The sequence below is a fragment of the Austrofundulus limnaeus genome, unplaced genomic scaffold (genome assembly GCF_001266775.1).
Source record: "Austrofundulus limnaeus strain Quisiro unplaced genomic scaffold, Austrofundulus_limnaeus-1.0 Scaffold60, whole genome shotgun sequence".
Lineage (NCBI taxonomy): Eukaryota > Metazoa > Chordata > Actinopteri > Cyprinodontiformes > Rivulidae > Austrofundulus > Austrofundulus limnaeus.
In genome coordinates this window covers 1,755,589-1,769,300 of record NW_013952462.1, presented here as the reverse complement: position 1 = coordinate 1,769,300, position 13,712 = coordinate 1,755,589, and the positions used below count along the sequence as shown (strand labels likewise).

Here is a 13,712-nt window from a genome sequence, read left to right as displayed (position 1 = left end):
TATATATATATATATATTTCAGTTTCAAAAGTATTTTTCAGTTTCAATTTTTTTTTGTTGAACAAAACATATGACCCCAATTTAGCTCCATAGGTTCCATTGGTTCATGAAGCCTTGTTTTGCCATCACTACAGATGAGACATGASATTGCTAGACATTTACTAGGAGAACTGTTGAATAATCAGGTGTTCGAGCAGTGGTGGAGGAGAGCTTAAATTCTGCAGATCACAGGTGAGTGGAATAATGCTTGATGAGTTTCAGTGATGGGTGGGGTGAAACAATGAGGAGGTAAACAAGGTGACATGACATGGAGATAAAAACAGTTCAGGCCGGATTCATGACAGGAATGAAATAAAAATGAAACTTTTTACATTTTTAAAATGTAAGAAGTAGAAGTAAAAAGTTATCTGAAATATAATCACTAGTGGCAGCTGTCAATAGGGGGCACTGGTTCCCCTCCCCCTGTAGTTTTGGTACACAAAAATAAATAAAATAAAATAACAAAAGAAAATGTTATAAATGTTTCGACAATATATCATATATATGTTTTCTGATAAGCAACATAAATAATTTATAGTTATTGATGAGTAAACTTCTATTTTACTCATGAACGTTTTCGTATGAGTCACTTCCGGGTCACGGCTGTGTTCAGCGCTACAGATTCCCATACACAAGTCATGTGAAGGTTTTGGACATGTGCTGTAAGTTCTCAATGCAAAAGTATAGGGTGGCCTGGGTTCGCAGCTGACCTGCGAAAACAGGCTGACCTCCGAACACACACCGGTAGTGGGTGGGTCCACCTGTGTCGGCGTCGACAACTCGACGTCAGCCATGTTGCATTTATTGTTTTAGGTTTGTCACACCATCTTGAGCCATTCACGAAACATCTGATCAGTGCTACACTGCTAGACAGATTCCTGCAGGACCACAACCAGTTCTCTGAAGTGGCAGTGAAGCACCTTCTCAGAGACTGTGAATCTGCTGAAGATTCTCATCATCATCACATCTCCTCTGACTACAGTTGAATCTGAGAGGAGTGTCTCAACACTGAAGAGAATCCAGACTTTCCTCAGGTACACAACATCACATCTCACTGCACTGACCATGATCCAGAGTCATGAAGATATTTGCTTCTCAGTTACAGAAGAGCAAAATTTYTATACATAAAATAAAATAAAACACTACATGACATTGTAATTATGTTTTATTATTTTCATTTATTTATTAAATACACTGCCGTTAAACAACTTAGCGATTACTTTTTGATATATGTCTATTTTGGAGTTTCAGCCCCCCCGGAGAAAAATCCACCAGCCGCCACTGAGTTCCATCACAAATAATTTGACGTAATAGTCAGAGCCACAGGCTTACCTGGCCCCACAATGCCTACGGCAAAACGGTAGGCCACATGAGGTCACATGATGAGCTGAAACAGTTACTGTACATAGTTTCATAACTTGTCAGGTTTTCTGTCAATCATTACAGATGCAGATTTGTGGCCGCTGATTGGTCCAAACTAACAGTAACCCACATGAGCTCACATAATCTGACCAATCAGAAGGTGTATTGTTAGTTTGGGGGCATGCACTTTGATGATGACTGACAGCTGCCAAAATGTTGGGTCAAGGAAGAAGTTTGTGAGCTGTGYTCTGGCTGGTGCTCAATAAAGTGAATAAACTGCATTTGTCAGAACAAATTTGAAAGAATATGAAGCCACGGAGCTGGTAGAATTTTCTGAACCTGTTGCCTGAAGATGAACCTGTAGAAGGATGATTACTGCCTCAAAAAGTCCAGAGAGAAGGAGGCGCGGCTCGCGCAGGTGGATGTTACGTTAGCAGGAGAGAAGCAGATAAATGAAGGAGTGCAGGAGGAGCAGAGAGGACTGCACTGGGGAGGGGAGATAAGTCTGGTGATCACCTGTAAAACACCGACCAGGGTCACTGAGACAACAGCATCGACCAACAGGTGCGTGGGTTGTGGGAGAAAACGGGACAGGGGTTGRAGTTAAATTTGATCAWCGTGGGAGCGTGCTGCGTGCTGCTTGAGTTTTGTTTTGATTTGTGTTGTCTGCTACTTTAGATTTTTGATTAACACTAATATATATGTATGATCAGTGTTAAAGCAAAGGTGTGTCTCCATTTAACAATTTATATCTGTCCCCAAAACTCATAATATTTTTTGTTAAAGTGAAACTTTTTAATGTTTGTAGTTTATCATAAATTATCTATAAATATGGATCTTTTTATAAGACATAATTTTGTCGATTTAGATGACTTAAATTTGTTCAGTTTGGAACCAAATAGTGGCATGACTGTACTTTGATCAATGCATTTAATGATCAAATACAGTATGAAAAATATGTAAATTATAGGTTTTATTATATTGATTCTGTTAATTTTGTTTGCTTGTATTATTACCAATCCTGCGGTTTTTAACATTCAAATATTTTTATGACAAAAAGTTCAAATTTAAGTTGTGATTTTCAAACATAATGTCATCACAGTGTGATTGTTCACTGGTCAAAGCTTAAAGTGATAAAACTTGACACTGAATGGGTGATTCTGCCTTTATCTGGTGTTATATTCAAAAGGGTGAAATTTTAAAACTGTAGCAAAGGTAATCCTGATGTTAATATCTGTGCAGACAGGTGATGTTGATTTATAGGGTTGTGAGTGGGGGGCAGGGCCAGCCCTAGACATTTAGGGCCCCTAAGAAGGATGTGTATCTGGTGCCCTACTTTGCCATAAGTAAACAGTAAGACATGAAAAACCAAATGCTGTGTGTAATTATAAATCTTGTGCATAAAATTCTACCTGATCATATTGTAGTGTAGTTTAATGCTAACTGGGCACACTCACTAAACGCTGTATGAGAGTGAGTGGATGGGTAAATGAGGACACAGATTGGATAGTTAAGCACTTTGAGCATCCTGGTTGGTTAGAAAGGTGGTGTGTAAAAACAGTCCATGTATCCTTGATTGGTCTGAAGGGGGCTCAGTGTTAAAGAAACTTGTAATATGAGATTCATTTTGCATGACCACTACAGGATTCCAAACCTGGGAGGGGGCGGGGTAGAGGACCCCTTAGGCCCCGGGGCTAGAGGACCTCTTAGCCCCAGGGCCTACCAGGAGGTTAAGTAGGCCCTGGTAATATTTCAGAAAAAGTCATAGAGAATAAAGAAAACTAAACAGGCTGGAAAATATGAAACAATCTAAAGATATCTTGCAGGACCAGGAGAGACTAAGTTAAACTTTTCTGCACTCCTGGAGACTCCAAGTACACAATAAAATGCATTTAACAGCAAAACATTTAACAAAAGGATTTTGCATGATATGTGCCCTTTAACAATAACAGGAAACAAGTGGATAGGGCAGGATTGAAGAGCAGGAGCTAGCTGAGGACAAATATTAAGAAAAGGCTTGAAACAGAGGAAGACACTGAAAATATTAAAAGAAACATGTGAAATAAAAAGCAAAAGAAGCAACATAACTAAACCATGAGTATCAAAAAGCAGAAGAAACAGTGCATTTTCCAGATTATTAGTCGCTTCAGAGTATGAACTGCATTAGTCAAAAAATGTGTCGAAGAGGAAAAAAAACATGTATGAGACCCATCGGAGTATAAGTCACAGAACAGATATTTAATTTGGGATAACACAATAACACAGACAACATAGGTCCTGCCTGGGATGTGAAATAGCCTTAATTAACACAGACAGATGACACAGATTACATGAATCGTTTGCAACGACTGAAACTTTTTTTTCACACAAGTTCAATTAAACAAGACATGCAGTGAGAGTAATATTACTAATTCCAATAATGCAATTTAAAGCTTGGAACTCCACACATCTTCAACTACAAAATAAAAGCCCTGTTGCTTTGTCTTTTTAGGTTTGTCAAGTCCTGGATGACTGAGAATCTCCACAAATGTGATACATTTTGACGGGATCAAAACTTGTGTTTGTTGAGTAGATGGGAAGATAAAGTGTAAACATTGGACAAAACAGGTAAATATTAATTTAGTCCTATCTGACTGCAAACTTCAACACTGACATATGCTAACATGTATAGCATTTATTTGCCTTTGTAAACACAGCACACTTCATTAGACATTGTGTCTTCTGCACATACAGGTCACTTTTACATTAGGCTTAACAAATTTTATCATCTTTTAGCTTTTCACCAATATTGTCCCACACAAACACAGTGTTTGTCCCACTTTATGTGTTTCTGTGTCTCCAAACATTGACGTGCTTTGGGAGTACATGGTGAGACTTTAAGGTGTTGCCATCACAAGTCAGAGGTAATAGTTTTCTCAGCAGCCACAGGCAGCCAGCCACCTGCCAAGCAAGAACCTACGCCACCAAAACAGACACACAAACGAAATCACKTATCCACATCCATCATGGTGGCCAGGCCAGGACAGGAACATCATGACTCCAACTGTCACAAACCCAAGTTTATGCTCTACTGCTCCAACAAGCCAACTATCATCTCCAAACACCTTGCGTGTTATCTCTGTTCTCTGTGGGTGATTTTTAGTCCACATTATTTTCTCTTAAGGAGTATCCTGCTTTGATTTACACAGACATGCATATCATTTGATTTACAAGTAAATAAATGGGTATTTTCAAACAAGCCACTAGACTGAGATAGCAATGACACATTTCAATAAAAACAACAAAGCTTGTCAGACTGATTATATTGATTCTACATACTAGTAACATTTAATAATTTAATAGGGACTGAGAAAAAATACCTAAAGTTGTTGAGGATTGGGGATAGAATGAATGCAAAAATAGCTGTGGGCATTTTAGTGGCAAATAATGCTCCCTGACTTTTTTTGGGGACTCGATCTTAAAATGCAAAAAATAAAAAATATTAAAAAAAATTAAAAAATATAATAAAAAAACAGGAATAGCTTTCTGATACAAGCATCACAGCTGGGATCACTTTCTGTTAAATTGCAACAAAAAAAAAACAGTTGCACTGGTCTGACAAATTATCAAGAAGCCTGATGAATATTGAACATACCCTCACATACTGTTTCTTCCACTCCCTCGTTTTCTCTCCCAGCCACGGCCTGGCCTGAACTGAGTCTCTTGGGTTCCTTAGTTGGTCAGATCATTAGTTGGATGACCCATAAGAAAAGAGAAAAGGAGCAAAGGGTTAGCACAGGAAAAAAAACTAAGCAATAAAGAGACCGATGGTCAGGGTGGGAGGGACGACAGGGAGAGTTGAATGGAGATACACCATGCAGGTAGTAGTGCACCGTGTCGGTGGTACTACTGCATGCCAATTTACTTACCCAGACCCAGAGCAAGCTGTGACCCCCCAGTGCATGCAGACTACAGCATATAAAAATGTTCTCAGCCTCACCTCATTTCTCCCTGCTCGGCACTTCTTCCAACTCATAAATAAATAGCTGATTGTCTGGGATCACCAATGCATGTGCAGCCTCTGTGCATAATCCTGCTTCTCTGCACCAGTGTGCAATCATGATCAGGTTACACTAGCAGTTCTTTCTCCGGGATTTTTAATCTAATAGAGCCTGTTACCGAATGAAATAAATAAATAAATAAATAAATAAATAAATAAATCAGCTACAGGCAGCATCTCAGAAATAAAATCTGCAGGGACAGCAAGTCTTCTCTTAAACAACAGGCAACAGGAAAGCAGTTATCTAGCACAGTATTTCCCAAAGTTGGGGTCGGGACCCAAAGTGCGGTCCTGAAACATCAAGGTGGGGTCCTGAAAAGATTTTCTGAATRAATTACATTTTTGCCTTAGTTGTTACAAATGAGTGAGGTTAGTGTATTTAAAATGGGTAAATGTTGTAAAAAAATATTGTTACTATGTCCATGTTTAGTTGACCTGATACAAATATTTATCATCCAAAAATAGTTGGGGGCACAGGTCTGTGCTACTGTTGTTTTGTGGGTCAAAAGCTGAAAAGTTTGGGAACCAGTGCACTTTGGTTCCCAAAGTTGGGCTTGGGACCCAATTATGGGTCATGAAGTACCTTGGATAATCTCCAGAAATCAATTTAAAGGGTAATAAAATAATTGCTGATGTAATATTTTCCCTGTAATTATTACAAAAACACAAAATAAGTATAAATAAGTATTTATATTTGTGTACAAACTGTTTAGATTGTCAAAAAGCCTGTGTTTTTAGGGTTAATAACGAAGTTTGTATACTCAGACCAGTAATATTTGGGGTCACAAGCTTTTGCCATGGATATTTTGTGGGTCAGAAGATAAAAAGTTTGGGAACCACTGATCTAGCAGATATGACACAAGAAGAAAAACTGTGCACATACAGTATATTTTCATGCGATTTTATATATTATAGTTAAATCTGGTATATTTTACTTTTTGATAGCTTTTAAGAAGTTTTGAACTAAGTTTGTATAAATAACAGTGGTGAGACAAAGCATCTGTTGGCCTAAACACAATCTGAATCACTAGATTTCATTTTGGAATATTTTTTATTTATTAGTTATTAAATTATTATTGGCCATTCTTATTTTTTAAACATGTGTTCTCTTCGTTTCATAGCTTTTCTCCTGGGTGTGCAGTTTCCAGTAGCTTGTATTTATAAAGAGCTTTTATCCAATCATATTTCGAGCATCATCTGTTGTTACGGTCCAGAAATCTGCCTCAGGCCTTCAGAACGAACAGCAAAGACACTGGGAGGATGAAACAAACAGCAGTGAAGCTGCTGCTTTGACCAATCAGGCACTGCGATGAAGACACCAGAGCCTGCTAACTGACTTCAGACAGCGTCAACATTTTCATGTCGTTTGATTGGCTGATCAGAGAGCATGATTCAGGACCGAGAAACTAGATTTATGTAGCGTCTTAGAAGCTAAATGCCGAGTGGACATTCTCAGCATTACAGAAAATTAAAATACAGTAGATGACAAAATTACAGAACAGACTGGACTTTCAGGGTCATGGTGTTGATAGAAAAATACTTGACGTTGAGTCAGATTCTTCTTGAGGAAAAAAGGAGGATGGAGTTTGTAAACAGATAAAAGGTTTTGGTGAGTGAGATATATTTTATTTAAATGTTTTATTTAGTTGTCCGTCTATTATATCTGTATTGATGCTGTTGTTGCTTTTGCTAAATGTACGTGGCACAGCTGGGGCTGGAGTTGAGAAAACGTGTTAAATGTGTCACTTCAGTAATGAATTTGTGAGGGTGTGCAGGCAGAATGACCCAGGGCGCAGGCAAAAAAATCCAAAGTTCAAAAATAAAGAATTTATTAAACAAAGGTGGGCTGCTGGAGCAYCAAAATACTTACAAGAATTCTCAGGTAAAATGTAGGCAAGAGGAACACAGAGGACAGTGACACTGACTGTGAAAACAGTACAATGATCAGGCACAGACTGAGGATGAGACACCAAATATAAAGGGAAACTAATGAGGACAAATGAGAAACACCTGGAGGAGACACAAGAGGATACAGGTGAGTGTGGGCGGGGCTGTAGGGCAGAGAAACACAGGGGAACACTGAAACACTAGAAAAACCAAGAAAACAAACAGACTGTGACAGAATTTCATTCTGGCTTCTTGAAAGCCTGTCTGTTGTGCAAAGACACCTGTCTGCAGCTGAGACACATGTCTGTGGTGCAGCAGCATATTATTCTGTGTTTCTGTGTATTATTGGTGTTTTTTGTAGCCATGGCATTGTGTCAAGTTGTACAGATTGTCTGCAATTTAGGCAGATTTTCCCCTGTTTTGCATACAGACCTAGGACTGTCGTATAGATTTTTTTTTTTACTTCAAAGTTATTAAGTTTCACAGCTGGCAGCCTCTTCTCGCTCCCTGCTTTTTCTGCTGCTGCAGGCCGGCAGAAAGAGCAGTAGCTTGTTTTTATTTAGAGTTTTTATCCAATCCATGCATCTACATGACCAGCAGGTCCGTTCTCCCCCCATTGAAGCCCTAGGTGTAAAATGCATGACCCACCACTGATACATAATGAACATCGGCCTGTAATAACTGTAGTATTTATGGGTTGTATTGCAAAAATAGTGACGATAATAATAAGTAACTTGCTTGGCAGATATTGCACTGCTGCTCTCATCTGCTCTACAATGCTCAGCTCTCATGGGTCAGAACAATCAGGATACGCATGTCCTGCACAAACAACWCCAGCATGACAGGAAATGTCATGGCAGTTTTGGTGAGAGCTACCATTTACAAGGCCAAACATGGTTACAAAAACAACTTACCAAGACTAAAATCACAGAGACTACAGTTACAACAGAAACTTTGATAGAGTAATGTTTAGACACCTTCCTAAAAGAATCGCATCCTTTCTTTTGCAAAACTGACTTTTGCATAAACTATCTTCTTGTGATGCTGGCATGTGTTAAAACCACCTATACTCTCAGTTGACCAAATCATTTGATTCAACCTCTTAAGGTAACGGCCTGTGTAGTGATTGTGAATTACGCTGAGCTAAGTTTTTTGTAATTCCTGAAAAATGGGAAAAACAATTTAGATGATTATTTTAGGAAGGTTTGATGTCTAAAGGCTGTTCATTTTTTTGTTTTGTTTTTTCAAGATCTAGACCTAATTTGAGGTATCAGCGTAATCTGACACCAATGTTAGCTGGTGTAGATTCTCATCCATCCATGATTTAGCAAATACAAAAAGTAAAAAAACAAAAAAGAATAGATAAATCAACTGGAATTCTATTCTACTTCAAAACATGTGAAGTTCCAAGCTTTAGACTGCATGATGTTGGTATCAATAATGTCAATATTTGGGTCATTTCATATACCCCTATCTCAATGAGGTAAAAGTGGGATAAAACGATGCATGGCCGTTCAGACTGAGATCGCTTTGAAAAACATTGGATATGAATCCAATTTAGTTCCACATATGAAAGTGACCTAGGTCAGATTTGAAAATAAAAAATCTGATTGGTCACGTTCAGACTGTCATGAAAAAATCTAATATTGGTCACATACAAACAAGAAAAAAAAGAAGGGATTTGGGTCACTTTWGCCTGGAGCTTACACCTTTTGTTGGTGTGTGAGAGAACATAAAGGGTTCGCAAWTTTTTTAAAAGAAATGCACCTCTTGTTTCTCCTGACTTAAATCAAGGCCCTTATCATCAAGTCACTTTTTTTGCTTTAAAGGCAGTGTGTAGGATTTTGTCAAGTCTTTTAGCTGAAAATGAGATAATCACTGATGACAATAATAAAAAAAAATGTCTAATCATTGCAGACAAAGACCTTGTTTTATTATTTTTACCTTATAAAAAGCTGTTTATATCTCCATGGTCGCTACACAGGCAGCCGCCATCTTACACCACCATCTTGTCTACGAAGGCTCATGAAGGACAAACTGCGGTGGTGGCATCAAAAACGGTTTTAGTTGTAATACTAGAAATGTAATATTTGTTGTCTGTCATCATAGCTGGGATAATTTTACTTATTAAAGCTCATAATCTTACCACTTGAAACATCACTAGCCCTGAAGCTGCTGGTAGACATCGTGGTTGGAATTATCAAAGGTTTTTGACACCTGAGAGACACCGTAGCTACTCCTTTGCGTTTGGAAGCAGGGGGTGGGGGTGGGGGGAGGACCAGGGAGGATGATTCAACCACTCAACCACTAGATGTCACTGAAAACAACAAATCCTACACACTGTGCCTTTAAAGCCCTTTTTTCAATATTTTTTTCACAAAAATATTATCCCCATACAAGTTACTAAAGGTGACAGAATTAATTATTTTTAACCAGAACCTCACAGGAAAACAAGCATTTAAGACAGCTTGAAAGTTATTTTTGTATGTGTGTGATGTTTTATTTTCTGTCTGCTCATAGATGTATTTATTTCAAACCAAATGGGGCTGGTGTTTTAAACTTTTGCTTTAAAGTCACATATTCAGCCATTTTCTAATGTAAAAATGTGAAGTAACACTCGTGTTTTCTGATACCACACTTCTATTTTCTGCCATTTGGAAGTGCAGATCTGAGAAAAGACCTAGCAAAGAGGGTGTCACAGTTAATGTTCCAGGGTAAGATGTTGGGCCAAGCTTTTCCTCTGATGTGACAGTTCTAGGCCTCAATCTGGAAAAGCCTACTGTTGCCTTTCTGAACAAATTACCTGGAAATTCATGATGTCACTACACCATGAAGTCATGATAACCAGACTGTTTGAGGGATTGTGTACCCCAGAATACATGAACAAAAACAAAGTCATTCCAGACAACTTATTTTAATAATACATATTATGACCTAAATATTTAAATCTGTTCCAGTAAATGGCAATAACCAAGTTTATTCAATATCTTAATTAACATACTGTAGAAACACAAATTTGAAAATGCCAAAACACTTTGAGGAAGCCCTACAGGAAATAAGAGAAAGACATGGARATTTCATCAAAGAGAAAGCAGAAAAATGTGCGATAAAGGTCTCAGTCAAGGACGTCATGGTAGGTGGGAGGACAAACAGAAGGATGGTTTAGGTTAACTACGGTGAACATTTAAAGGATTTGGAATGAACCACACTTTTCCCCTGCTCTAACCATGTTCTCTGTACAGTATCTCTGCTGCCTCGTTCGGACTTTTTTGCACACGGCCATTGTTCTCCCCTCACCTCGTTCTCACCCCCACCAACCCAACCCTGCCCCTTCCCTCCCTGGCAGAGTGCTCGGGGAACACAGTACTCTACTGTCACCCCCTCCCCCCACCCCCTCCCCCCATCTTCTGCTTCACAGGTAATTAAATGGATTTCCTGTCTTGTAGTCGGCAAAAGAACATGACCCTGCACTCTGCCAGAGCGTGTCCAAAGGCACTCCTGGGCCGGCTCCCTGCACCATCTGCATCTCAGTGTCCAAGCAGAGCACTGGCCCTAAACAAACACACCCCACCCCAGGGACTGTCGAGCCACGGGCTCCCCGACTAAACACACTCCACAGATACAGTGAGCGGTAATGAACTATAGGGGAAATTGAGCTGTAAGTACCAAAGGCCTAAACTGTAACGGCACCGAATGGTGTAAACTAAACAATATCTCAAATGCAGTAATTGTCTCGGTCAGGAGAGTTTAAGCTGTAGAAATACAAGATATAAAATCTTTAGCCTTGAACTAAACAAACTTGACAATAAAATGAAAGGCTTTAATTTGTTATGTTTGTGATAAACCTTTTATTACAGATCAACAATTAGATTAATTAGGTTTAAAAAGTCAAAAGGAAGAATGGATCTAAAATCTGATTAAATTTAATACTATTCATAATAAAACAAAACAACTGAGTTTATTTAATTGAAGACACCTTTTTGGTATGAATCACTACTGTATTTCCCCTAAACATACGAGAATATARAAAAGAAATGACGTTCTAAGAAATATCTTCTTTTTTTTCTTAGAATATTTATAAGAAGTCAGTACAGACAACTGGTTTGAACGCTGGCGGTTTCCAAGGGCAGCGACTTATTGTTCTACCTTACACTGAAGCACTCATTCAATCAGCGAGCCCGGAGTTTATTTCAAATACWAGATGTAATATCATCATTGTGGGAGCAGATCTTTTTCTTTTCCTCTTCTCTAGTTCAYGCATCTTGGCGCAGGGCTTCAAAGTTCTGTCATACAGACGAATTACACCTGACAGTCTGCTTACAGGCATGGGAAAATATGTATGTGTGTGCAGGAGCCTGTCAAAGTCAATGTCATCAATGCAAAGAACACAGGATGTCTACCTGAGAGCCTTAATACCAACAATTGAAGGGGATTTGTGAAGTCATGCTGACGTCCTGCTTAAGAAAGTAACATGAATTCAGAGGTTAGCTTCTGAACATGTTTGAAAAAAATACATAAATTAGGAAAGAAAATGTTTTTATGGCAATAATGAATGATTACCAATCCGTTCTTAGTAGTTACATCTTTAACATTATAACATTACAAGTAATGCTATCTATATTACATCTAAATACTTATACCATCTCCGTCATTCTTAATATCAGACTATAACCTTAAAAGATTTATTATAATTAACTGATACCACGTGTATAACAAAGCTGAGAAAATGAAACAATCGGCTGGCATGGGAGGCAGACAAATCAAATCCCGTTGTCATTCCCCCGCTGAATATGGATTCAACCCCCCTGAAATATAGATCTTAAAACTTCAAATATGCAGGTGATTTATTATTTATGAGCTCCAACATCTTTAAGGTAGCCATGCCTCTTGATGAGATGCAAATTGAGGCTTGAGTTGATGGGTYTTTATACCAAAATTCTGCTTGCAGCCAAAAAAAATGCATGCGCCCTGTGGGATCTCTGTCCAGTTGAAGCCGTCACACTTTGCAACAGTTTGCGAACCAAAGTAAAAGTCAACACCTAAAAAAACAGGGGTAGTTAAAATATATATTTCTCTAGCTTTAGCTGTTTTRCATTGTTCTTTGGGTTGCTTCCTCCTGCAGGGGACACCACAGCAAGTAAAATCATCTGAAAGGTTTAGGAAATTTAAGGCAGCATGGTGGCTCAGTTGGTAGAGCTGATGCCTCTCAACGCAAAGGTCACCGGTTCAAATCCCGGCCCAGGGACCTTTCTGGATAGAGTTTGCATGTTCTCAAATTACACGTGTGAGTCTCTGGGCACTCTGGCTCCGCCCACAGACCWAAAACATGACTGTTAGGTTAATTGACAGTGTTGTTTTCGTTAACGARGACAAAATATTTTCGTTAATGCCCCCTTTTTTTCACGACAATAACGAGACGGTAACAAAATAAACATAGCTCTTTGATGACTAAGACATGAGGAAACGTGTGTGAGTTMTCGTTGACGAGACTGGACGAGAATGTTAGTCGGTGGTCTGTCGATCATTTAGAATGCAGAGTGGAGGGAGGGACAGCAGCACTGTTACACACACACGCACACACACCAGCACACATTTCCTCCTCTCATTCAGTAAAGAAGGAAGACAAACAGCCTGAGCTGCTTTGCAAAAAAATAAAATAAAAAAAATTTAAAAGGCCGTCCGTCAAGCTGTCGCAGGTCCATCCTGAGCGCTCAGAAGCTGTTTGTTTACATTGATGACGAAAGTAATACTCCATACTTTTTTTATGGCCGGCGGGACTTAGAAACTGTGCATGTCATTGTTTCTTTKTGAARAAAAGCCTGGTGCATGTAAACACTTGTTTGCACAAGTTTAAAAGTCTGCTAAGTTTAGGACTGCATGATGTCCGTTCTTATAAATAAGATGCATCTTCATCATCCTGGCTGACAAGTTGGAGTTGAACATGTGTGTTCCCCTTTATTGCTTATAATATTGGGCATGTGTAATGTGTATATTCATTGCACTTTAGCAAATTCTGAGAAATAAAGCCARAAAGTGAGAATGTTTTTGTTTTGGGCATTTTTAGAGTAACACAAATTCACAAATGTTAACACAAATTACTCAAATTAATTTGTAAAGACTAATATGTTGTCTTTTTTCAGACTAAAACTAAACAATTTTAAGTTTTCGTCGACAAAAACTAGACTAAAACCATTAAATATAGAAATGACTAAAACTAACTGAAACTAAGAAGTATTTTTGGTCAAAAGTCTAAGACTAAAATTAAAATGGCAGTCAAAAACAACAATGATTGATAACTCTAAATTGCCCTTAGGTGTGAGTGAGACAGTCAATGGTTGTTTGTCTCTATATGTGTCCCTGTGATGGACTTGCGACCTGTCCAGGG

The 13,712-nt window shown here is 38.5% G+C and overlaps 1 long non-coding RNA gene across 2 annotated transcripts in view; it reads right to left on the bottom strand.

Moving 5' to 3' along the window:
- Nucleotides 1–13,712, bottom strand: part of LOC106518411 (uncharacterized) — a 135,870-nt gene that overhangs the window by 57,347 nt on the left and 64,811 nt on the right. Inside the window, exons 3-4 of one of the 2 annotated variants that reach the window (XR_001310315.1) lie at nt 5,036–5,111; nt 4,132–4,356 (exon numbers count right to left, since the gene is read on the bottom strand). This is a non-coding gene — a long non-coding RNA (uncharacterized LOC106518411). Of the gene's footprint in view, nt 1–4,131; nt 4,357–5,035; nt 5,112–13,712 lie in introns of those variants that run through there. The other variant, XR_001310313.1, reaches the window with a different exon arrangement.